The following is a 26,468-nucleotide window of genomic DNA, read 5'->3' as shown; positions in this document are numbered from 1 at the left end:
AGCCCCGCTCTGCAGCCACTAGGCAGCTTTTAACCACCCTGGAGCCCTCTCCCAAGCCTTGGACCAAATGGAAACAATAAAGCTTTTTGCAGAAAAAAAAAAAAATTGAAAGAAACCATATCTAGAAGACATAGAAATCAATTGCAATATATAGACTATATTATTAGGATCCTAATTCAAAGCACTGTAAAAAAAATTACAAGGTTTATGAAACAACTAGAAATTTGAACAGTTTCTGGATGCTATAAAAGAATCATTATTAATTTGTTTAGGTATGAAAATGATATTGTGTTCATGTTTTAAAAAGCTTTATTTTAGAAATATACACTAAAGTATTTGCAGATGAAATATATCATGTGGGTGTGAGGAGTGGATAGGACTCTAGATGAGTAGTTCTCAACTGGGTGCAATTTTGCCCCCCAAGGTACATTTAGGATGTCTGGAGACATTTTTGGTTGTCGCATCGTGCGGGGTGGTGCTCCAGGCGTGTAGTGGGTGGAGGCCATGGATGCTGTTAAACATCCTACAATGCACAGGAACAGCCCTCCACTGTGAGGGAATAGCTCTGCCCCGGCACCCTGATGACCTTGAACCTCTCCATGTAGTTCACACCGGCAAAGACTTGAACTGCAGCTCATCTGAGTGTTGGCAGAATGCCCTGTGATCTTCCTGGAACATGAGAGATGGGAGGCCTGTTAGGAGCCGCTCTGAGCCCATCTCCCACTCCCTCCCTACGTCCTCTGAGAGGCTGTCATGAGAGTTTCTAATGCCTTCTCGGTTCTATTGACTATGGAGCTTCCTACCCTGCCCTCCTCACTGTAGAGCTGAAGAGTAGAAAACCAGTTAGTTGCCATTTACAATGGGCTCCTCATCAATGGGAGTTGAGGTCATCTGGCCTCTTTTGTTTCCATGTTGTCCTTTTCGATATGTGCGACAAGGACTACAGGAAGCTGGCTACATTTCTTTCACGTCTACGCAAGTAATAAACTGGGGGCTTCCCTGGTGGCGCAGTGGTTAAGAATCCGCCTGCTAATGCAGGAGACATGGGTTCGACCCCTGGCCCAGGAAGATCTCACATGCCGCGGAGCAACTAAGTCTGTGCACCACAACTACTGAGCCTGCGCTCTAGAGCTCTTGTGCCACAACTACTGAGCCCATGTGCTACAACTACTGAAGCCCACGCGCCTAGAGCCCATGCTCCTCAACAAGAGAAGCCACTGCAATGAGAAGCCCTCGCACCGCAACCAGGCAAAGCCCGCGAGCAGCGATAAACTCAATGCAGCCAAAAATTTAAAAATTTAAAATTAAAAAAAAAACTGTCTGAAACCAAAAGCAACTCAATGTACTTTTACCAGTCAAATCAGTCAGACCTTGGCTAGGGTCTTGCTTTGTCTTGTGTGTGGACTGGACACATGTAACAAATAATTATCCAGCCCAAAATGTCCATAATGGCAATGTTGAAAAGCTCTAGATGAAACAATATTATTGGTCATGAGTTGATCATTGTTGACGCTAGGTGAAGTGTACATGAACAGCACAAATGGGAAGGAACTGTTTTGTCTAATTTTGCATGTGTTTGCATCTCTCCATAATAAAAGCATTTTTTGAAAAGATAAAAATTGGTCACTGCTTTCTTAGCTGTCTAGCACTTTAAATGCCTATACTGAGGCAATGTGTATAAATGCACAAAGTTTGCCGTCAGACTTCTAGCTCCACTGCTGAATTACAAACTGTGTGTTCTTCAGCAAATTACTCGGCATCTTTCGGCCTCAGTTTCCTCACCAAAAAAATAAGGCTAATGATGTCCCTGAGGATTTTGTACGGAATAAATATGTGTTCAGCTGAGTGCCTTAAATAAATACCTTTATTAGACTTTCTTCCTTTGTTCTTTTTGTCTGCTACTTTTCACTACAGAAACGCAAGGAGCCCTTCTTGTCATCTGGACAAGAAATTTTGACCCAGTCAACTTCTTTTCATATTACTCCCTGGAAAATGTAGATGGCCTGGTACGTTTGGTTCCAAGGGTTTAAAACAGCAAACCCTGGCGGGATCCAGGGAATGAGGGGTGAGAAGAAACGTGTGTAGTTAACTCAGTAGTTTTCAATCCAGGGTGATTTAGCCCCACAGGGGATATTTAACAATGTCTAGAGACATTTTTGGTTGTCACAAGCTGGGTAGAGGGGTGCTACTGGCATCTACTGGTTAGAGACCAGGGACGCTGCTAAATATCCTACTATAGGCGCAGGATTGCTCCCCGCAATAAAGAATTATCTGGCCCCAAATACCAGTAGTACCAAGGCTGAGAAACCCTGGGCTAATGTGACTAAAACTCCTAGATGAAGCTTCTCCTAGATAATTAACTTTGCCTTTCTTTGTTCTTCTTACCCGACGCATACAGGTTATTAAAGGCATGCTCAGGAGAAATCATTCAAAATGTGATTACTCTGTCTCTGTGGCCCTAATTTGTTATTCATTTCTTTATGAGAAAAAAATCTGAGTAGTGTTCTGTTTTTTTTTGCTGTTGAGTTTCAAACAGCAAACTTGAAGCATGCACTGATTACCTTTTTAATTAATACACTGTGAAGGCAGAGCATCACTTCGTTAACTACTGGGAAGGATGTACCATCTCCCAACAGCTTGGTAGTCTTTATTCCCAACTGTTATGCCAATGGGGGAGGATTGGGATGAAGAGGTTTCAGACACTGCTCCCCAAACAGATATATTTCTCTTGTTAAAATTGCCCAGCTGGGCTTCCCTGGTGGCGCAGTGGTTGAGAGTCCGCCTGCCGATGCAGGAGACACGGGTTCGTGCCCCGGTCCGGGAAGATCCCACATGCCGTGGAGCGGCTGGACCCGTGAGCCATGGCCACTGAGCCTGCGTGTCCAGTGCCTGTGCTCCGCAACGGGAGAGGCCACAACAGTGAGAGGCCCATGTACCACACACACACACAAAAATTGCCCGGCTAAGGGGGCTTCCCTGGTGGCGCAGTGGTTAAGAATCGCCTGCCAATTCAGGGGACACAGGTTCGATCCCTGGCCTGGGAAGATCCCACATGCCGTGGAGCAACTAAGCCCGTGTGCCACAACTACTGAGCCTGCACTCTAGAGCCCGCGAGCCGCAACTACTGAGCCCACGTGCCACAAGTACTGAAGCCCGTGCACCTAGAGCCTGTGCTCCGCAACAAGAGAAGCCACCCCAACGAGAAGCCCGCACACCGCAACGAAGAGTAGCCCCCGCTCGCCGCAACCAGAGAAAAGCCCACGCGCAGCAACGAAGACCCAATGCAGCCAAAAATAAAATAAATTTTAAAAAATAAATTAATTAAAAAAAAATTGCCCAGCTAGGTTTAGATGACACCTGCCTAGCATGTCATTGTTAAATAGAAAACATGATGGGTAATTCCTCTCTCCCCTCCATCCCTTCTAAAGTCAGGATACTTGAGATCAAGACCATAGTACCACAGGCACTGAAGGAAAGAGTCAGGTAAATGGTGGTAACTGTGTATTCAACTGGCAAACAATGGTAAGGCTGCTTCTGTGAGATGTGTTGTGTGTTGGGGTGTGGGGAGAGAAGAGTGGGGTAAAAATGTTTAAGGTAAAAAGTGGGGGAAAATCTGTACACGTGGTGGAATGGCTTAAGCATCTATGATGTGGTTCCTATTTCTTGATTTCTCCCTCACCCCACCCCATGTGTTCTATGAAAACTGCCCCACTCCACAGCCCAGGGAACTGGGTTAGGACACCCAATTAAGAGAGCCAAGCCATGGCCTACTCAGTGGTTTCCGAGATCCTCAGATTCCCTCTTTCGGGAATTAGAACTAAGAGGTGGAGATTGGGGACTTCCCTGGTGGTCCAGTGGTTAAGACTCTGAACTTCCACTGCAGGGGGCGCAGGTTCAATCCCTGGTCTAAGATCCCGCATGCCACACTGAGCAGCCAAAGAAAAAAGGTGGAGACTAAGTGGGTCAGGAGCTGAGCTGTGGGCAGAGCAGCAGAGTAAGTATGTCCACAGACGACCCCTCCTGACAGCTTCTCAAGCTGCCCTAGTTTCTGTCCTTGCTAAGGCCTGCTTTTCAGCTTTCTGTGGCTTCTATTAAACAGCCCTTTGCATTCCTCCCTACTGAAAAAGCTAGCTTAGTGGGTGATGTTCCTTACAATCCAACCATCTATGTCTGAGACAGATGTGTCCACATCACCACCAAGAGATGAGACTAACATGAGAAATGAAGCTGACAGCTGTCTAACACGGAAAGGCCACTTAACAGTCATTTGAGCTTCATGCCTAGGAGGGTCAAGGGACGACACTCGGCCCCAGAGACCAGCTCCCAGTAAATTCCCTGTCTCAGAAATCCTATAAGCAGTTCTAGATATACCACATTTTTGATACTTTCATATACAGTCTTACAACTCATTTTGTGTTATTATATTGAATTATTATTGATCTCATCATGTGACCTAATCCTCATCTGTAACCTTGATACCTATCTCTCATTTTGTCAATTAATTCACCAACCAGACTTGGGAAGATCAGTTCATATGCCAAGGGTCTGTCCACTTTCTCACAGCATCCTCAACCCACTCAGACTGACTTCTGCCTCCACCACTCCACTAAAACTGAGTTATGTTTCCATGTGTTTCTTAGACGCACAGAAGGATCCTTTACAGTAGTGGTTCTTGCTTAGGAGAGATTGTGTGCCCGCCCCCTGCCCCAAGGTGATTTTTCAGTGTCTGTTTTGATTGTCACAAGTTGGAGGGTGCTACTGGCATCTGGTGGGTAGAGACCAGGGATGCTGCTATAATCCTACAATGCACAGGAAAACCACACACAACAAAGAATTATCCATCCCCAAATGTCAATAATGCCAAAGTTGAGAGAACTTGTTTTAGGGCAAAGATGGGTCTTTGAGAGATATAGTACAATTCAAAATGGGCAAAGACTTTGAGTAGACATTTCTCCAAAGAAGATATACAAATGGCTAATGAGCACATTAAAAAATGCTCAACATCATTAGCCAATAGGGAAATGCAAATCAAAACCACGATCAGATACCACTTCACACCCACTAGAATGGCTATAATTTTTTTAATGGAAAATAACAAGTATTGGTGAGTATATGGAGAAATTGGAACCCTCACACATTGCTGGTGGGAATGTAAAATGGTGCAGCCTCTTTGGAAAACAGATTGAAAGTTCCTCAAAAAGTTAAAAGTAGAGTTACCACTTGAGCTAGCAATTCCACTCCTAGGTATATATCCAAGAGAATTGAAAACATGTCCACAAAAAAAACTTGTACACGAATGTCATAGCAGCATTATTCACAATAACCAAGAAGTGAAAACAACCCAAATGTCCATTGAATGATGAATAGAGAAACAAATGGTTGTATATCCATACAATGGAATATTATTTGGCCACAAAAACAGAATGGAGTACCGATACATGCTACAACATGACTGAACCTTGAAAACAGATGCTAATGGGACTTCCCTGGTCGTGCAGTGGTTAAGAATCCACCTGCCAATGCAGGGGACACGGGGTCGATCCCTCGTCTGGGAAGATCCCACATGCCGCGGAGCAGCTAAGCCCAGGCACCACAACAACAGAATCTGCCCTCTAGACCCCGTGAGCCACAACTACTAAGCCCATGCACCACAATTACTGAAGCCCACCTGCCTAGACCCCATGCTCTGCAACAAGAGAAGCCACCACAATGAGAAGCCGCGCAACGCAGCAAAGAATAGCCCCTGCTCACCGCACATAGAGAAAGCCCGCGTGCAGCAACAAAGACCCAATGCAGCGAAAAATAAAATATAATAAAATAAATTTAAAAAAAAGAAAACATGCTAAGTGAAAGAAGTCACACACACACAAAAAACCACATATTGTATGATTTCATTTATATGAAATTTCCAGAATAGGTAAATCCATAGGACAGAAAGTAGATGAATGGCTGCCTTGTGCTGGGGATATTAGGAGGGAACAGAAAGTGACTGCTAATGAGTACGGAATTTCTTTTGGGGGATAATGAAAGTGTTCTAAAATTAAATTGTGTTGATGCTTACATGACCCTGTGAATATACTAAAAAAATTGACGTATATACTTTATTTTTTAAAATTTTATTGGAGTACAGTTGATTTACAATGTTGTGTTAGTTTCAGGTGTACAGCTTGACACATACTTTATTTTTTATTTATTTATTTATTTTATTTTTGGCTGCGCTGGGTCTTCGTTGCTGCGCGCGGGCTTAGTCTAGTTGTGGTGAGCAGGGTCTACTCTTCGTTGCGGTGCACAGGCTTCTCATTGTGGTGGCTTCTCTTGTTGTGGAGCATGGGCTCTAGGCACGTGGGCTTCAGTAGTTGTGGCTCGCGGGCTCTAGAGTGTAGGCTCAGTAATTGTGGCTCACGGGTTTAGCTGCTCCGCGGCATGTGGAATCTTCCCAGACCAGGGATCGACCCTGTGTCCCCTGCATTGGCAGGGGGATTCTTAACCACTGTACCACCAGGGAAGCCCGACTTACATACTTTACAATGTGAATTATATCTGTAAAAGAATGTCTTTCAATCTCCTGAGTGCCTACTCCACAGTAGGTGCTCATTAAATAAGGCAGTACACCTGAGGCATGGAAGACAAAAAGATTTCTTTCCTGCTCTGATTACTAATATGTTAACATTTTATGCCCAAAAAGTAACGGTAGTTATTCTCTTAAATAATCTCAAAGTTAACCAACCTGCAGAATTAATCAATGCTCTCCATTTCCCCTAAGAGTCCTAAGAGCACTCTGAATGCTTCAGAGTAAGTAGGTAAGCTACTCTTGGGAATGCCTGGATACTTTTGCTCCCACCAGTTGAGTCATAAGTTTTCCAAGAGTTAGCTGAACTTTTCCCCAAATCTGTTTATGCCCATTTTACTTGTGATTGTAAAGATATAATTTAATTAACTGTTATGTAAATTGATAAAATTATGGGAAACAAGAAGTTTTTTTTAAAGAAACTAAATTGTTTTAGAAAGAAAAGATACAGTCATGTGACTTTTTAAAATTGCTGTTGAATTAGGTGCAAACAAGACTATAAAAGATAGGGGACAAAACACCCCCAAATCTAGGATTTTATGCTCAGAGTATTTTGAAACTATCTTGAGTTTTCACTTCATTTAGAATTCATAAAATTTGGAAATCAGAGACATTGCATATATGTATGCCTAATGAAAAAGAAAACACAGAACTCTAATCAGTGGACCAGTTAAAGGACTGACAAATTATAATATTTATTTTAAATTTAAATATAATGTTTAATGTATGTATTTATCATTTTTTAAAACATGTCTCCCTTATAACCATTTTATTTTTCAATGAATTGACCTACTGGTCTGCATTGTATAGGATAAGAAGAATTCTATACTCCCTGGTGATCATAACTCTCCACTACCTTGTATAATGGAGAAAGCCCTACAAAACTCTTATTATTTTTTTTCAAAACTCTTATTAGACTTCCCTGGTGGCGCAGTGGTTAAGAATCCGCCTGCCAATGCAGGGGACACGGGGTCCTGGTCCGGGAAGGTCCTACATGCCGCGGAACAACTAAGCCCGTGCTCCACAACTACTGAGCCCATGAGCCACAACTACTGAAGCCCGAGCACCTAGACCCTGTGCTCCGCAACAAGAGAAGCCACTGCAATGAGAAGCCTCCCTGGTGGTCCAGTGGTTAAGACTCCGGGCTTCCACTGCAGGGGGCACGGATTCCATCTCTGGTCGGGGAACTAAGATCCCGCATGCTGCACGCAGCCGAAAAAACAAAAAAGAAAAAGAGTGGTAGTCACATGGAAACGAATTTATGGGACAGATTTGTGTTCAAGTCTTACCCATCTCTCTTGGATGTTGATCCAGCTCTGCCCATCTCTGGGGAAGCTGAGGAAGAGTTGTAGAGGGTGAGTCTGCCATCTCTCTAAGCAGGTCCCACCTGGCCTTCAGATATCACAAACCTATAGCAACCCTAGGAGTCTGGCAGGATTTGAGGTGGAGAGCCTTGTAAACAGTGATCACATCTTTGTTGCTGGTGTTAATGATAATATGAATATAGAGGCTGGAGTCAAAAAATTTTTAACATCTTTATTGGAGTATAATTGCTTTACAATGGTGTGTTAGTTTCTGCTTTTGGAGTCAAATTGAAGTTGGTTCACCCAACACTGATCTGTGTCTCAAAGGCTGGGATGAAACTCATTCACTCTCCTAGATGACCTTAGAGATGACCTTAGATGGACAAACTCAGGACTCTCCATGGGCAAAGAGGATATAGAATAAACAGCGATTTAAACTCCTTTCACTCATTCAACAAACATTTACTAAGCATCTACAGTATGTCAGGAGCCAAGTATCTAAGATGAATGTGATAGTCTTCACTCTCAAAGAATATATAGAGTAAAACATATATATATAGGGCAAACTCTTAAAGATTAAATTTTTGTAAATATGATGGTACTGTTAAAAATTCTAATCATACTGGTGTTTGCTTTCAAAAGAATTATCATTTACATGCTTCTGTACTTTTTATTTCTGTCTTAAGGAATGAGGAAAACAGATTTGAAACAGGTATTTTTCCTTTTTGTCCTGGGCCATACTTTCCAATACTTTCTAATTTTTAAAATTCCTTTTCTCCTTCTGTGTGTGTGTGTGTGTGTGTGTGTGTGTGTGTGTGTGAGAGAGAGAGAGAGAGAGAGAGAGAGAGAGAGAGAGAGAGAGAGAGAGAGGAAGAAAGAGAGGGAGAGAGAGAGGATTTGGAGTTCATGGAAAGACAAAGAGAACTTTTCAAATGTCCTAATACCTGGGGTGAGATTGAAATAGAGTATGTTTTCACATAATGAGGGCTCATTGTGAGAATGGGGCAAGATTAATTTTATGCCAGTTCTTGTATACTCTTTACTCCATGGTATTTGAGAGTTGGCTCCAAGTCCCTGAGACTAAAGGACAAAAATAAGAGAAACCAGTAAGATGCCTTTTCTCCCCATAGTTCCCAGCACTGGAAAGACCAAGGGAACCTCAGGTTTCACACACTCCCAAGTCCAGCCTCTTAGTCCCATCTTTTTGCATGCTAATTGAGCCATTTTTGTGAGCCTGTGAGAGTTCTCAGATGCTTGATGGTCAAGGCTTGCTTTAGAGGACCACAGTGGGTGAGGCTCTCCAGTTTAGGCAGAGACATCAGTGTCTTCTAGAGACTTGGATTCAGTTGTATCGGGAATGGAGCATGTGCTCCACCTGTCAATTTTCAGACTAAGAACCATCAGCAGAGCAGCCTATGGCAGTGATGACACGCCTGCTAATCGGTTTCAGAGGACATGTGACCTTGGATCAATCTACCATACAGTTTCCAAAGGAGACAAAGACTGTTGAGTTAGCTGAAGGCTGTGCAAATAAATGCCTGTTCCTGTAATATTAGGATTCATGTGCAGGAATTACAGAGGAATGAGAAGAAAAAGGCCTAATTGCTTTTTGGAACAAAAAGTAAAAATGTAATATCTACTTTCCCTTTAAGTGGCTTTAAAAACTGCTCAGATAGTTGTGGTGGTTTTCTTTTTGGCACATTTATTAAGTTTTCAAATGGTCCTGACTCTGCCACAGATATTATACAGGAGCTGGCAACGACTTCATGACAAAGAGATCTCCTTCTAGCCTTGCCTGAACCAGAGATTGGCTCCCACAAGTGGCAGGGAAAAAAATGCTCAGATATCTAAACTTCAGAAATTTGGAGGGTTCTAATTGTTTAATTTCCTCCAAATAAAGACTAAATAGTCAACATACACTTATATTGTTTCTATTAATTTTTCTTTCTTCTCTTATGGCCTACGCACTATAAATTTCCTTTAGAGAACATAAGGAATTGACAAGTCATATTCTTTGAGACTTACTGCTAAATTGAGGAATTGAGTTTTATTTTTGCTAAAAAAGGCATTGAAGTTTGGTAAGATCAAACAAAGCAAGTTATAAGAAACCACCTTAGCTAAAGATTTAGGAATGCAAGTGCCATTCTTCTCTAAAGAAATCGAAATTCTCTTCTCTCTCTCCTGTTACCTAGAACCTGTACCTGGCAAATGTGCTCAACATAATATTTAGGGACTGATGGACCCAACCCATGACTGGTGCCGCGGGAAGGCAGCTGTCCCTTCTGAAGAAGCTGGCAGATTTCATTCCCAAATCCTCAGGCTGGATAGCACTCCCCACCCCCACCCCTTATTTGGACACTGCAGATACAGAATATTCCATCATTGCAGGAAGTTCTATTGGATAACGCTGCTTTAAGCCATAATGTCTCTTTAATTTATTTTATTTTATTTTATTTATTTATTTGTTTGCACCAGGTCTTAGTTGCAGCACATGGGATCTTCGTTGCCACGTGCAGGATCTTTAGTTGTGGCATGCAAACTCTTAGTTGCAACATGTGGGATCTAGTTCCCTGACCAAGGATTGAACCCAGATCCCCTGCATTGGGAGCACGGAGTCTTAGCCACTGGACCACCAGGGAAATTTCCATAATATCTCTTTTAGATACATCTCTTTCAGCACTCCCCACTCCCACCTGAGTGCCCAGAAAACATCTTCCTCACAAACAGGAAGCCCTTATCTCATCATGAAGGCTTTGCAGCAAAGACTGGTAAAGGAAAAAGAAGAAAGGAGAGAGTTTTCTTTTTAATCCATGAATTCTTTGTAGAAAATCAGAGTCTACTCCAATGGGTGGCATCCTGAAAGAACTGTCTTTGCCTACCAATCAACAGATTTTCATGGAACCCCTATATGTGCCAACCTCTGTGAGGGGCCCACAGGAGCACTCCTGCCAGGGAGACCTGGGATATAGTGGAAGAAGCAAGGGCTTTGGAACTAGATCTTGAGCTACTAAAAATTTCAGCATGAGGGATTTCCCTGGTGGACCAGTGGTTAAGAATCTGCCTTCCAATGCAGGATACGTGGGTTCGATCCCTGGTCAGGGAACTAAGATCCCACATGCCATGGAGCAACTAAGCCTGCAAGCCGCAACTACTGAGCCTGCGTGCTCTAGAGCCTGTGCGTCACAACTAGAGAGAAGCCCGCGAGCTGCAACGAAGAGCCTGCGTGTGGCAACAAAAGATCCCGCATGCTGCAACAAAGATCCCATGTGCCTCAACTAAGACCTGACGCAGACAAATAAATAAATAAATAAATACATATTAATTTAAAAAATCATAGTATAATTTTAAAAGAACTTTTCAGCTTGAAAGTATTTTATGCTACTGACTTACCAAAGGAAGAGAGGAAGGTAAATCAGTAGTATAAAATGATTTTACATAGAATTTAGGAATAGCAGAAGCGCTGCTAGAAAGAACTAGGCTAACCACATTATTTCCTACCAGGGCAATTTAGGGGATCCCGGTTTTAATGAATAAATAAAAATGATGTGTAATTATCATATCAGTTCCTTACATCTAAGTGAGTGCTTCTGGAGTTATTTGATGGTGCTTAAAAACTTTGGTCTCTGAAGTGTGTTTAATGTCTCCTTGACTCTTATCTATATTATTAATTTGCAGATCAAAGTTAACTTGGTGCTATGCAAATGAAGAAACTTCACATGAATGCGATTTCACAGGAAAATTTTAAATCCTTATAACTTGTGACAGAACTGCAATATATTCTGAGGAAATGTGTCAACATATCTAAAAGAGACATTATGGCTTAAAGCAGCAATTATCCAAGAGAACTTTCTGCAATGATGGAATATTCTGTATCTGCAGTGTCCAAATAAGGTAGCCACTAGCCACCTGTGACTACTGAGAGCTTGACATGTGGCCAGTGCAAGTGAGGATCTAAACTTTACATTTTATTTAGTTATAATTAATTAAAATTAAATTTAAACAGTCATATGTGGTTAGTGGCTACCTTATTTGATGCTGTAGGTTGAAAGAAAAAGTGAAACTGGATTCCAAGAATCTGAATTTCAGCCCTCTGCTTAACTACATTGGACAATTTACTTAACCTCTTTGAGCCTCAATTTTCACTTGAAAATGAGAATATAAATAATACCTACCTCATAGCATTTGGAGTAAGAGGAATTGAGATAATGTCCAGGCATTCTCCTATTATCAAAATAAGTGCCAATCAAGTACTAAAGTTAAATACGTGGAAAGTGAATAACCAACTCTTTCAAATAAAGGGAGTTTCCATTCTTGGAGAGATTAAAAATACACTTGACCCTTGAACAATGGGTTTGAACTGTGCGGGTCCACTTACTATTTTCAACAGTGAATACTACAGTACTACACCATCCGTGGCTGGTTGCATCCTTGGATACGGAGGGCAGACTAAGTTATACTCAGATTTTCAACTGCACGGAGGGTCGGCCCCCTAACCCTTGCACTGTTCAAGGGTCAACTGTATTATTAAATTCAAAACCTCACCGTTCAGATACAATATTTAATGACAATGTTTATAACTATTAGCTGGTAAGCAGCACCGTTAGCAATAGCCTTAAATGGTCATGCGTCAGCTTGAGGGTATCAATGTATGGTGCCCCAAAGGGCTGGCAGTCAGAAAGTTAAATTTACAGAAATTGAGGTCAGTTTCTGTATGAAAAGTACATTGAGAACCGAAAAGCATGATTAAAATGTTAATGCAATCATCTCTTTATTATTGTTACAATTAATAATAGAATTCGTCTTGCTTGCCCAAGGAGGTTAAATAAACCCATTCCATTTAACTGGGAGAAACTGAGGCTCAAATTAGCAGAATAGGCTAGTGGTTAGGAGTTTGAACACTTTCGTTGGCTATAATCACATGAAATAAGGCATGTAAAGTACTTGGACAGGGCATGCCACCTACTAAGAACTAAAAATGTCAGCTATTATTAGGATAATAAGTGACGCTATTAGGAGATCCATGAGATTAGAAGCCTTTGGCTTTTTTTCGATTCACAAAAGGTATAGGAGTACAGAGTGATATTTGCAGACTGAACTCTACATAACTCTACGTAGAAAGATTAAATCAATTTTCCATATTTGGACCAGTCAAGAACTGAATCTAATTGTTTTGATACCACTTCAAATCTATTTTTGGAATGAGGCATGAATGAGTGAGTAAATGAATGAATGACTAAAATGCCTCCTGAGTCCCCCATTAACTCAATAAAATGAGTTGGTAAAACTCCTGAGTCTTCAACATACAAATTTCTCCAAATCTGAGAGAATATGGAGGCAAACAGGGAAGGGACCGATTGGGGGAAATGGTCTACCAGTCATGTAGCTCAAGTGCCTGGTGGATATGGACCCAGATACCTTTCTGAGCCATCCTTTCTGAGCCATCCGACGCTTTAACCAGCCATCCCCAGCCACTCCCAGGGGCATGGGAAAGTTTTGAAGGAGTGCTGGGATGGGAAGGAACAGGGCCAAGTGTCCTAAGGCCTGAGAAACCAGTCTCCGGGGAGTGCTGTGAAACCAGCTTTTCTATGAAGCAGAGAGAGTACATCAATCTCTTCTTCACATCATCTGGAATCCTTCTTACTATTTTGTCTCACCACCTAAACTTTTTCTGTCTAGAACTCTTTGGTTTAACAAGGCTCCACTAAAGTGCACATTCCCCTAGGCACCCCTCCCCGAAATAAAAGACCATAGAAGGTAGTATCACTTATATGATGGTTACACTGCAAGGAATTCAGAAATGGATGTTCTAATCAGGATTTTGTGACTTTTCTCCTAGGAAAGTTTCTAATTCTACAGGATAATGAACATTTTGTTAAAATATTTCTCCAGCACCCTCGGGTTCCTACAGCATCATTCTTGGCGTTGAACTACCTACATTTACTCATACTGATTTGACCTGAAAATTTTTTCTTTATTCTTTTAATTGAAGTATAGTTGATTTACAATGTTGTGCTAGTTTTAAATGTACAGCAAAGTGATTCAGTTATACACACGCATATATATATATATATTCTTTTTCAGATTCTTTTCCCTCATAGGTTATTACAAGATATTGAATATAGTTCCCTGTTCTATACAGTAGGTCCTTGTTGTTTATCTATTTTATATATAGTAGTGTGTATCTGTTTGACCTTTTTTTTAGGAAGAGAATTTGTTCCTGTCTTCTAACTCTGTCCAGGGTGCATGCATCCTCAGTCAGGGCATAAAGAACCATTAGCCACAGTTTTCTATTTTTATCACCTTAAGAAGGGAAAATATTTCTCTTAAGAAGGGATAGTATTTCTCTCTCTCTCTTTTTTTTTTTCTCTTTTGGCCACGCTGCACGGCTGTGGAATCCTATTTCCCCAACCAGGGCCTGAACCCGGGCCTTCGGCAGTGAGAGCACAGAGTCCCAACCACTGGACCACCAGGGAATTCTCAACATTTCTCTTTTGAGTGTGATTCTATTAATTATCACAGGTCCATCAAAGATACATAGGACTTAACTTTTTGAACCTACCTTAATCAAAGAGGCACAAATCAATAAGAAAGCGTGTACATTACCTTGCGCCAGAACCGGGGGGTGCAATGGTCCCTGGTGTCCTCTTCCATGGTGCAATCCTGGCGACCCACCATGTCTGCTCCTGACGTGCTTTCCCTCTTTTTTAGAGCCCTCTCTTCCCTTTGGAGTTCTTTTGGGGCACAAGGTGAAAATTTTCTTTCTGAGGGTTTACGGGAGCACTTTACCAAAAGTTAAGCTTAAAGATAAGCTCGGAGGAGCTAGTTGCGTCCCAGTGCTTGAATAAGCGGAGATCCAAGTTGCCAGGCGCTCTTGCTTTATTACCAGAAGCCTCCTGTTGTCCCCTACGGCTGCTGTTCATTGACAATTGCTGTGCTCTGGCCCGGCGCAACGAAGGCCTGTTGCGTGGGGACAGGCAGGTTGTGGTGAAAAAGGCCATTGTTTAACCTACCCTGTCTCTCACTGGAGCTATGGCAACAAATTCTGTTGGTGAATTAACAATGTCATTGTGTGCTGGCTCAACTGATTATGCTGCTGGAATGACAAACATTTTCTCTCTTTTTTTCAACATAAAAAGTGGTCAAGACCTTAAAGTGTTAACATACAACTCAGCACTTTCTTTAAATATGAGAATAAAGATAGAGAAAATAAACCTCTCAAACAGACTTTGATTCTAATAAACGTTTTATCTCTTTCAGGTAGCTATTCTAAGCACCACTGGCAGTGAATTTGTGCATTTTAGCGACGTGGAATCTTCACAATTTGTGTTAAAGTCATTTCCCCTCAGATAATGCTGTATGTTAAAAGAACTCTTTAAATATGCATGTGCTTGGGGCTTTCTCTGAAAAAGATTCTTTTTCAATCTGGCTGCAGCAAAGTGCTATGGGAACTTTGCCTGCTGACTGTTAAAATGAGTATCATAACTTAGTTCAGAAAAATTGCTATCTAAATTCACCTAAGCCACGTAAAGATTTCCTATGTCCCATCCTGGCAGGAAAACTCTTAATTGCTTGCTTACATATTCCATCTTCCGGACGGTAAAACTTGCTCTGATCAGCTGAAGGATCCTTTCAAGCTTTCCGTCTGTCCATCCATCCATCCATCCCGCACTTTCTCTGATCCGGTGCCGTATGGTTGCAGGGGAAGCTCTGTCAGTGAATTTGCTGCTGGTTTCCTAGCATGGCTGTATGTAGTGTGCTGACTTTTTTTTTTTTTTTTTGGCCGCGTGGCTTGCAGGATCTTAGTTCCCCGACCAGGGATCAAACCGGTACCCCCTGAAGTGGAAGCGTGGAGTCTTAACCACTGAACCGCCAGGGAAGTCCTAGTGTGCTGACTTGGTGAGCTGGAATCACATTTCCAAGGATCCCATTCCCCTAGCTTTGGGTTAGAGTTGGCCAAGAGAGGAATTTGCACAAGATTTGGAAGGCAAAATCTTCCAAAAAGAGTGAAGAGAGTGGTTGGATGTGGTGACAAACAGAGAGGGATATGACAGTGGGTCCCAGCCTCTCCTCCCTCTCTTCACTCTGCGTCCAGATCTTCTTCCCAACTGCTACACTATTGATCAACAGCAGCCCCAGGCCCACCATCAGATGTGTGTGCAGTCCCATAGAGCTTCCCAAAGCTTCTCGTGGGCTTCCTCCTCCACTTTGGCAGCTAGATGTGCTGGGCTTCTGACTGCCAGGTGGGTGGCCTCTCTCATCCTCCAAACTCCCAGACCTCCACACCCCAGCCCCTCCCACAATGGGCCAGGTCTATTTCCTATAATAAATCCCTTCCTCCATGGCTCACAGTGCTCCGCTTCCCTGACAGAACTAGGACAAATACACTCATTTTTCCAGATGGTACGAGGACTGTTAGGAGAGAATCCTCAGCATGGGGGAAGTTTAGAGGGCAATATGGAGGCAACCCCATAGAACCTGTGTGTAGAAGCTACTGCAGAACCCAAGGAAATAGATGCTATATTTGGATTGGACCTCTCCCTCCAGTTCCCCATAGCCCTCACCCTGCAACACTTTCAGATCCAAGCATTTTTGCAGATACCTCTTCCTTCTTCCTTCCTAGGTTTTCCCTCATCTTAATTCTTATCCTCCATGGATCATTCCCTCAAAGAGGCTGGGATTGGACATCAGAGGTAAGCCACATTCCCAGGGTGGGTTCCAGGTAGTAAACTAAAAGAGGAAAAAAAGAAGGAAGTCCTGGGCACATTATTTCTTCCAGAGTGATTCACTGGATCCATTGAAATGATGGCCCAACTCGACATAGTACAGATTGATTCAAAGAGGAGGTTTCTCTAAATCTAAACTGAAGCTTGGTTCAGCTGCCAGGAAAACATCATCCCATCATCCACTTCTTTTTTTTTTTTTTTTTTTTTTTGTGGTACGCGGGCCTCTCACTGTTGTGGCCTCTCCCGTTGTGGAGCACAGGCTCCGGACGTGCAGGCTCAGCGGCCATGGCTCGCAGGCCCAGCCGCTCCTCGGCATGTGGGATCTTCTCAGACCGGGGCACGAACGCTTGTCCCCTGCATCGGCAGGTGGACTCCCAACCACTGCGCCACCAGGGAAGCTCCATCCACTTCTATTTACACTGGTTTGCTCTTCTCAGTAATGGGAAAATCACTCTTGTGTCATCAAGGCCCAATGGTTCACAAGAGAGACTTGTTTTGAAATTGCCTCTTGTTGTCATCTATTAGAATAACAGTGCATTTGATTATATTTCCAAGCTTCTTGTCTCACATCCAAAATAAGAATCACTGCCAATCTATTTCCTCAGTTAATTCCTGCTTAGGGAAGGTGATTGTCATAAGCATGAGAAAGTTGAGAGGGTAGGTCTTGATTAATTCTGACTGTAAAGCAAATAGAAGGGAAAGAGGGCTACCGATACAACTGTATTCTGTATTCTTATCACAGACCTCGTTGGGTCAGTAAATTAAGCCGATTACCCTTAATTGGATTATGAATGTGTCTATTATCTGAACACTTATTGGTGGCTTTCTGGGGTCTCTTCTACTTTTGAGAGCCTCTTGAACTGAAATGGTCTTGGGAGGGTCCTATTAACAGTTCCCTGTCTACCACAGGGGGCGCTCCAGAGCTCTGAGCGTTGTGTCAGTGGGTGAAGCCTAGTGGCCCAGGTCCATAGAATTGGAAATGGGTGGGCAACATGTCTCAGCTACCCTATATGGCACCTTGTGTAAATTAGAAAAAGGAGCTCCTCTGGACAGAAGCAGCCCCATTTGGTGAGCAGAGGGATGGCTGGCTCTCAGCCCCTATTCTCCCACTCTGTGAGGAGCATTTGCAGCCCCTGACCTTCAAAGAAAAGGATATTGTTGGGGAAGCAAACTGTGTCAGCCCTATCACAGTACACACCTGAATCTGGGGGACAAGTATCCTCATGGCCCACGAGGTGTTCTACGCTGGGAGACATGGATGATCAACTAGGCCTCAGCTTCAGAGCTGGTGAAATCACCCTCCTGTTGCACGAATTCCCCAGCAGTATTCTGTTGGCTTTCTAGTACCTCACCAGTGGGCAGGGTGTGCCTGGATCATGGCCTTGTGTGCCATGTTTAAGAGGGCCCTACTTTGGCTCTCCTCCTCTGAGGAGCGCATGTGGTCATGGGGACAGGGTACACGCCTTGGGACCCCCCCCTTCTAGAACACTCTGGAGTTCTCTGACAAAATGTTCTCAGCGTGTTTCCAGGGCATGTGCAGCCTCTTCCTCAAGGCCACCCTCCTGGAGGTAACCTCACTGCAGAGTGGTATATCCCTGGGCACGAGGGGTGGTCAACCTTTCAGCAGGAAAATGTGAACAGAATCTGGGTATCTGGGCTGGCCGCACCCCGTGGTGTGGTACAAAGGAGGGGTTCTGTCTCTGGCTTCCCCCACCCCACATAACAAACAGTCTGCTAGCCTAATTTCAAACTTTTAAATATTTAGACATATGATATATAGGCTTCCATTCATATTCTTGTCCTGACTCCACAAATAGTAAAGCAGGCCCAGCTAGAGGTATTCGAAATCACTGTAGAAATCAATGAATTTTTTTTCATTTTCTGGTTATTTTAATTACAGTTAATTACAAGTAGTTTGTTATCAAAAGTCTGATCATCTCTGAATGTACGAACAGTATGATTTTCTGAATCTAGTGGCTGAGGGCTAGATTCTGGACTGAGGTGAAATAATTTGCTCTGTCTAGCATAGTTCTAAGTACAGAATAGCTGCTTTGAAAATAATTGTTGGGCTTCCCTGGTGGCGGAGTGGGTAAGAATCTGGCTGCCAATGCAGGGAACACGGGTTCGAACTCTGGTCCGGGAAGATCCCACATGCTGCAGGGCGACTAAGCCTGTGCGCCACAACTACTGAGGCTGCGCTCTAGAGCCTGCGAGCCACAACTACGGAGCCCACGTGCCACAACTACTGAAGCCCATGTGCCTAGAGCCCATGCTCCGCAACAAGAGAAGGCACTGCAATGAGAAACCCGCGCACCACAATGAAGAGTAGCCCCCGCTCGCCACAACTAGAGAAAGCCCGCGTGCAGCAACGAAGGCCCAACACAGCCAAAAATAAAATAAATAAATAAATAAATAAATAAATAAATAAATAAATATATTAAAAATAAAGACACAGTTAAGAAAATGAAACGTCACACACAAAAAAAGAAAAGTCACATACTGGGAGAAAATATTTGCAAAACACATATTTATAAAGTGATCTCGGGTGGCCACGGCCTACAGTGGCTTGAAGCAGGATTTCAGTTCCCTGGCCAGAGAATGATGTCAGGCTGTGGCAGTGAGAGCACTGAATCCTAGCCTCTAGAGCACAAGGGACCAGTGGCTAGTGACAAGGCCCTGGCCCGTCAGCTGTGTAGAACTGAATTTCCACACAGAAAGGGAAAGTAGTGAAACAAGTAAAGTGCTTATTAGGAGGAAAAAGAGTACATGTGGATAGACACATGGGCAGGCTTAGAGAGAGAGCCACACCCTCGTGGTTGTTTGAATCACTTTTATGGGGCATTTCTTCTGGGTTTCCTTTGGCCAATCATCTTGCTTTGGCTGGTTCTGAGTCCATATTTGGTTTATCTCAGCGTCCTCCCATGTGTGCGCACGCATCTCTTAGCCAAGATGAATTCTAGCAAAGAGGTGTATGGGTAGGTTGACATCACCTACTATGGGGTGGCGCCCCCTCCCTTTTTGACGTTCAAGGAGCCTTTCTGGGCATGTGTAGTTGGGAAGGTCTCCTTGACTTTGAGAATGAGGAATATGTGGTCTTTTATCTCTTATCTGGGCAGGGCTCAGCTTCTCCTCCCTCTTGCTATTTTGGAGTATTTGTCCACAGGGGATGAACTCCAGCTGCTCAGCCTGAGGCCCATCTATCTCCTGCCTCAAAAGGACTTTTATTTAGGATGTATAAAAATTTTTGTAACTTAATAATTGGACAAATAACTCAAAATTTTAAAAATGGGCAAAAGATTTGAACAAATAATTCACCAAAGAACGTATACAACAGATGACCAAGTGACTTCTCATTTCTGCTCTTACATGTAAAGTGCGTGGACACTGTTGCTACCATCCTTACATCAAGAAAAATATGGGGGCTTCCCTGGTGGCGCAGTGGTTGAGAGTCCGCCTGCCGGTGCAAGGGACACGGGTTTGTGCCCCGGTCTGGGAGGATCCCACATGCCGTGGAGCGGCTGGGCCCGTGAGCCATGGCCGCTGAGCCTGTGCATCCGGAGCCTGTGCTCCGCAACGGGAGAGGCCACAACAGTGAGAGGCCCGCGCACCGCAAAAAAAAAAAAAAAAAAGAAAAAGAAAAATATGGATAAACTGAAAATAATGACTTTTCTTAGACAAGAAAATTCTCAAAAAGAATTGAGAAAACAGGGAAAATTTCCATCACCAAATCTGGAGAGATAGGCACATACAGGGAATCACAGCTGAGACCTGCTTACCTGGAACCATAATCTGGTGGGAACACTTACATGGCAATGTTGATGAATTGCTGGAGGCTGAGTATGGACTAGCATGAAATTAAGAAATTCCTGAGGGGTACGCTGCAATCAGAGGGAGGACCACACACATTTGTGGGCTTTTTTCTCCAGGAACCTCACCAGATTCTCAACTTGAGGATCTGAGAAAAATCCCTTGGGGGCTTTGGCAGGGGAAGAGGAAGAGTAACCAACAGGAAACCCTTCCAGAATCTTCTCAATCACAAAGGCCTACTCTGCAGAGGAAGGACTGTCAAAGGGCAATACTGCAATATTATCCTGGCTTGGGGAAGGGAATTTCAGCTCTCTCCAGCTTTTCTGTTTCACCTGAGGAAAAACAAAAATAATCATAGTCAACGGGGGACAAGACTTAGAGGAAATAGATTGCAACTGTTGCAGTCAGAGAAAGGAGTATGGGAACAATATCAAAATACTAGTAGGGGAAGAAAGAGAAAATAGAGCAGAAGAAATATCTGAAGTAATAGTGGCCAAGAACTTTCCAAATAATGTATCATTAATATGACAAACACAACCAGACCCAGAAAGCTCAAAAAACACCAAGCAGGATAAATATCAAAGCAAACAAACAAATTTAAAAAACCCCACACCGAGGAACATCATATTCAAATTGCAACAAACAACCCCCGCCCCCCAAAAAACGCAACCCAAAACCAAACAAGCAAAAAAAAAAAAGGGCTTCCCTGGTGGCGCAGTGGTTGAGAATCCACCTGTCGATGCAGGGGACACAGGTTCGAGCCCTGATCTGGGAAGATCCCATATGCCGCAGAGCAACTAAGCCTGTGCACCACAACTACTTAGCCTGTGCTCTAGAGCCCGTGGGCCACAACTACTAAAGCCTGCGTGCCACAACTACTGAAGCCCATGCACCTAGAGCCCATGCTCCGCAACAAGAGAAGGACCACAATGAGACACCCGTGCACCGCAACGAAGAGTAGCCCCTGCTCGCCACAACTAAAGAAAGTCTGAGCCAAGCAATGAAGATCCAACGAAGCCAAAAATAAATAAATTTATTAAAAAAGAAGAAAAACCAGAAACTAACCAACCAAACAAACAAAAAAACAAAACACAAGGGACAAGGTGAAAATCTTGAAGGAAGCCAGAGGTGAGGGGTGGAGGGTGGGAAACTTTACTTATAGAAGAATAAGGATGAGAATTACAGTGGCTTCTCATCAGAAACCAGATAATAAGTGTTCTGAGACCCAATTTCCAATGTGCGGGTGGGGCATTTTCCTACACTAACAAACAATTCCTGGACACCAGCAAGGTGTCACAAGGGACAGGAGGGAGGATTTGGGAATACTCACTTATAAGGTACCTAAACTACACATGGAGCAGTATGATGTTATTTGGAGGTGGACTTCGATTATTTTAAAATGTATTGTAAACCTTAGGGCAACCACTAAAAAAGTTCTTAAAGAAAGAAGTATAAATGATATACCAAGAGATGAGATAAAATGGAATCATATAAAATACTCCATTAAACCCAGAGAAGGGGGAAAAGAGAGAAACAAAGAACAAAGAGGAAAAAAAAACAAGTGCATCCAAGAGAAACAGTTGCAAATAGCCAAGAAGCACTCCTCATTAGTCATCAGGGAAGCGCAAATTAAAAGTCACAGTGAGGGCTTCCCTGGTGGCGCAGTGGTTGAGAATCTGCCTGCTGATGCAGGGGACATGGGTTCGAGCCCTGGTCTGGGAGGATCCCATATGCCGCGGAGCAACTAGGCCCGTGAGCCACAACTACTGAGCCTGCGTGTCTGGAGCCTGTGCTCCGCAACAAGAGAGGCCGCTGTAGTGAGAGGCCCGCGCACCGCGATGAAGAGTGGCCCCTGCCTGCCACAACTAGAGAAAGCCTTCGCACAGAAACGAAGACCCAACACAGCAAAAGTAAATTAATTAATTAATAAACTCCTACCCCCAACATCTAAAAAAAAAAACTATTAAAAAAAAAACAACTGTAAAAGTCACAGTGAGATACTAATACATAATCACTAGAACAAAAATTAAAATAAAAACTGATAGTTATTGCTGAGGATGTAGAACAACTAAATCTCTCATACACTGCTGGTGGGAATGTAAAATAGCACAGCCACTTTGGAAAAACTGTTTCACAGTTTATTTTAAAGTTAAACATATACTTACCACATGACTCAGCAGTTCCACTCCTAAGTCTTTACCAAAAGAAATGAAAGTCTATACAAAGACCTGCAACAAAATTATAGAAATGGAGAACAGACTAGTGGTTACCAGTGGTTAAGGATGGGGTGGGGCTCAGGTCGTGCAGGAGGGGAGCAGATATGGCTGCATAAGGGCAACATAAAGGATCCTTAGAGCTGGAAATGTCCTGTATCTTGACTGTATCAATGCCAATATCCTGGTTGTGATATAGTTTTGCAAGATGTTACCAGTGGGAGACACTGGGTGAGGGATATATGGAATTTTTCTGTATTATTTCTCATAACTGCCTGTGAATTTATGACTATCTCAAAATTAAACATTTAATTAAAAAATGTAAGGTGGACTACAACATGTAAAACGCAAGTAAATACTGACAGGAATTTTAAGCAACACTGTATTAAAGCGGTATAGATATAACATAGTAAGTCATCAAGTGTAGCTCACCATTGATTATGCCAATAGAGGGAAAAGAAAATAAATCCATCAAGACAATCTTTGTTTTTGATCTAAGGAGAACATATACAGCTCTGGAAAGCATCAGATTTACATGCACATACATAACTTTTCAGCAGACTTACTTTGCTTACGTCTGATCTAGGGGACATGTCCCTCCCCCACTTTTGAACACATTTTGTGTTTCCAGGATGATTTTCTTTAATCTCTCCCCTACCCTTGCCCTTTGGTAACCATAAGTTTGTTTTCTATGTCTGTGAGCCTGTTTCTGTTTTGTAAATGAGTTCATTTGTACAATGTTTAGATTCCACATATAAGTGGTATCATAATATTTGTCTTTCTCTGTCTGACTTACTTCACTTAATATGATAATCTCTAGGTTTATCCAGGATGATCTTTTCGAGCGGTTGATTATAAAACAAATTACTGACTGTGCCTGAACTATTAATGACTGGGCACTTTTGTCTCACTGGCAGAAATTATTCAATAAGAGTTAAGGACAAAGGGCAATGAAATGAAAGTTGTCTTTACTGTGGAAGGAACACAGAGGGTGAAACCAAGCAGGACCCTGTGGGGTTCCTGGGCACAAAAGTCTTTCTGTGTCCCCCATTTCTTGATTACAGGAAACAGGCTTTATTCAGCCTCCATGACCTTCCCTGAGTTCCAATGGGCAGGTTCAAACAGTTGCTAATCAGGGAAGGGAGGTGATGCAGAGACAAGGGATGAGCAGTCAAGAAACAATAGTGCAGCCTTGGGGCAGGGTCCTGGTTCCCCCTCAAGGGATACACATAACAATATCTTTGAGCTGTTTTGCAGATACTGAAGCCCCCACCAGGTGGGAGAAGTTAACGGTATGCTGCCCACAAGCATGTAGACCCCAGACCTGTTGGAACCAGAAGGTTGGTGATGCTGACTCTCACTTACGTCACCACCAACCAATCAGAAGAATGTCCACAGGCTGATCACACTCTCTGGGACACACAGTTTTGAGGGCATTAGCCTACTGTGGCCCCCTTTCCAGGGCAAAGCAATAAAGCTATTCTTTTTTACTTTATGCAAAACTCTGTCTCCGAGAGTTAATTCGGTGTCGGTGTACAGAGGCGGGATTCTGCATCAAGGGTAATAAAATAAAGCAACAAGTGATGACCGCTTGAACTAAAATAGGTCTCTATTTCCTAAACACAAACCATGGAGACACTCAGGCTATGGTTTCTATTGGTGACCGATGGTTAACGATGGGGGTGGTTTCACACTGTTTCTAATAAAGCTAGTGCTGCCCTTGCATAAGAGTTTTAGGTAACCTAGATATCATTCAATTTATAGGAAGTTACAGCACTAAATGCTGTAAGATTTAAAGAGTGAAAGTCTTTAGAACAGGTGGGAAATGAGCTTTCCTTTCTTTTCTCACGGAAAGAGGTGTGTCCAGGCATGCGTGACCACATAATTGTTCAACTGGATATTTATGTCCAGGTTAGCCATCCTGCTGATGACTCTAAAAGGTTTAGCAACACCTAGTCTAGACCACTTGTTTTCAACTTTGGCTGCACATTGGAATCTCATCCTCGGAAATTCTGCTTTAATAGGTCCAGAGGGCGTTAGAACTTTGAAAAACTGCTCAGACGATTCTAATTTGCAACTAAAGTTGAGAACCACTGCTCTAAGCTTTCTAGAACACTGGCCATATGTAAATTAAGAAACCCTCATGCTGCCATCCTCTCCTAAAATTCACTCTTTATTTTGGAACTTTATTTTTTTATACAGCATGTTCTTATTAGTTATCCATTTTATACATATTAGTGTATACATGTCAATCCCAATCTCCCAATTCATCCCACCAGTACTACCACCCCCCCACCACTTTCCCCCCTTGGTGTCCATACGTTTGTTCTCTACATCTGTGTCTCTATTTCTGCCCTGCAAACTGGTTCATCTGTACCATTTTTCTAGGTTCCACATATATGCGTTAATATACGATATTTGTTTTTCTCTTTCTGACTTACTTCACTCTGTATGACAGTCTCTAGATCCCACCAGGTCTCTATAAATGACCCAATTTTGTTCCTTTTTATGGCTGAGTAATATTCCATTGTATATATGTACCACATCTTCTTTATCCATTCATCTGTCAATGGGCATTTAGGTTGCTTCCATGACCTGGCTATTGTAAATAGTGCTGCAGTGAACATTGGGGTGCATGTGTCTTTTTGAATTATGGTTTTCTCTGGGTATATGCCCAGTAGTGGGATTGCTGGGTCATATGGTAATTCTATTTTAAGTTTTTTAAGGAACCTCCATACTGTTCTCCATAGTGGCTGTATCAATTTACATTCCCACCAACAGTGCAAGAGGGTTCCCTTTTCTCCACACCCTCTCTAGCATTTATTGCTTGTAGATTTTCTGATGATGCCCATTCTAACTGGTGTGGGGTGATACCTCATTGTAGTTTTGATTTGCACTTCTCTAATAATTAGTGATGTTGAGCAGCTTTCATATGCTTCTTGACCATCTGTATGTCTTCTTTGGAGAAATGTCTATTTAGGTCTTCTGCCCATTTTTTGGTTGGGTTGTTTGTTTTTTTAATATTGAGCTGCATGAGCTGTGTATATATTTTGGAGATTAATCCTTTGTCTATTGATTCATTTGCAAATATTTTTGCAAATGAATAAAGGAATAAAAGGAATACAAATTGGAAAAGAAGAAGTAAAACTGTCACTGTTTGCAGATGACATGATACTATACACAGAGAATCCTAAAGATGCCACCAGAAAACTACTAGAGGTAATCAATGAATTGGGTAAAGTTGCAGGATACAAAATTAATGCACAGAAATCTCTTGCATTCCTATACACTAATGATGAAAAGTCTGAAAGAGAAATTAAGGAAACACCCCCATTTACCATTGCAACAAATAGAATAAAATACCTAGGAATAAACCTACTTGGGGAGACAAAAGACCTGTATGCAGAAAACTATAAGACACTGATGAAAGAAATTAAAGAGGATACAAACAGATGGAGAGATATACCATGTTCTTGGATTGGAAGAATCAATATTGTGAAAGTGACTATACTACCCAAAGCAATCTACAGATTCAATGCAATCCCTCTCAAATTACCAATGGCATTTTTTACAGAACTAGAACAAAAAGTCTTAAAATTTGTATGGAGACACAAAAGACCCTGAATAGCCAAACCAGTCCTGAGGGAAAAAAATGGAGCTGGAGAAATCAGACTCCCTGACTTCAGACTACACTACAAAGCTACAGTAATCAAGATAGTATGGTACTGGCACAGAAACAGAAATATAGATCAATGGAACAGGATAGAAAGCCCAGAGATAAACCCATGCACCTATGGTCAACTAATCTATGACAAAGGAGGCAAGGATATATAATGGAGAAAAGACAGCCTCT

At 42.6% G+C, this 26,468-nt stretch overlaps 1 non-coding gene across 1 annotated transcript; it reads left to right on the top strand.

Annotated features, from left to right (window-relative positions):
• Positions 1 to 9,546: 9,546 nt before the first annotated feature.
• LOC132419084 (small nucleolar RNA SNORA12) lies at positions 9,547 to 9,694 on the top strand. The gene has a single exon (XR_009518098.1). It is a non-coding gene; the product is annotated as a small nucleolar RNA SNORA12 (small nucleolar RNA).
• The last annotated feature ends 16,774 nt before the right edge of the window (positions 9,695 to 26,468 follow it).

The sequence above is a fragment of the Delphinus delphis genome, chromosome X (genome assembly GCF_949987515.2).
Source record: "Delphinus delphis chromosome X, mDelDel1.2, whole genome shotgun sequence".
Taxonomy (NCBI): domain Eukaryota; kingdom Metazoa; phylum Chordata; class Mammalia; order Artiodactyla; family Delphinidae; genus Delphinus; species Delphinus delphis.
Note: the sequence above shows the minus strand (reverse complement) of the source record. Positions and strands in the feature narration are given on the sequence as shown.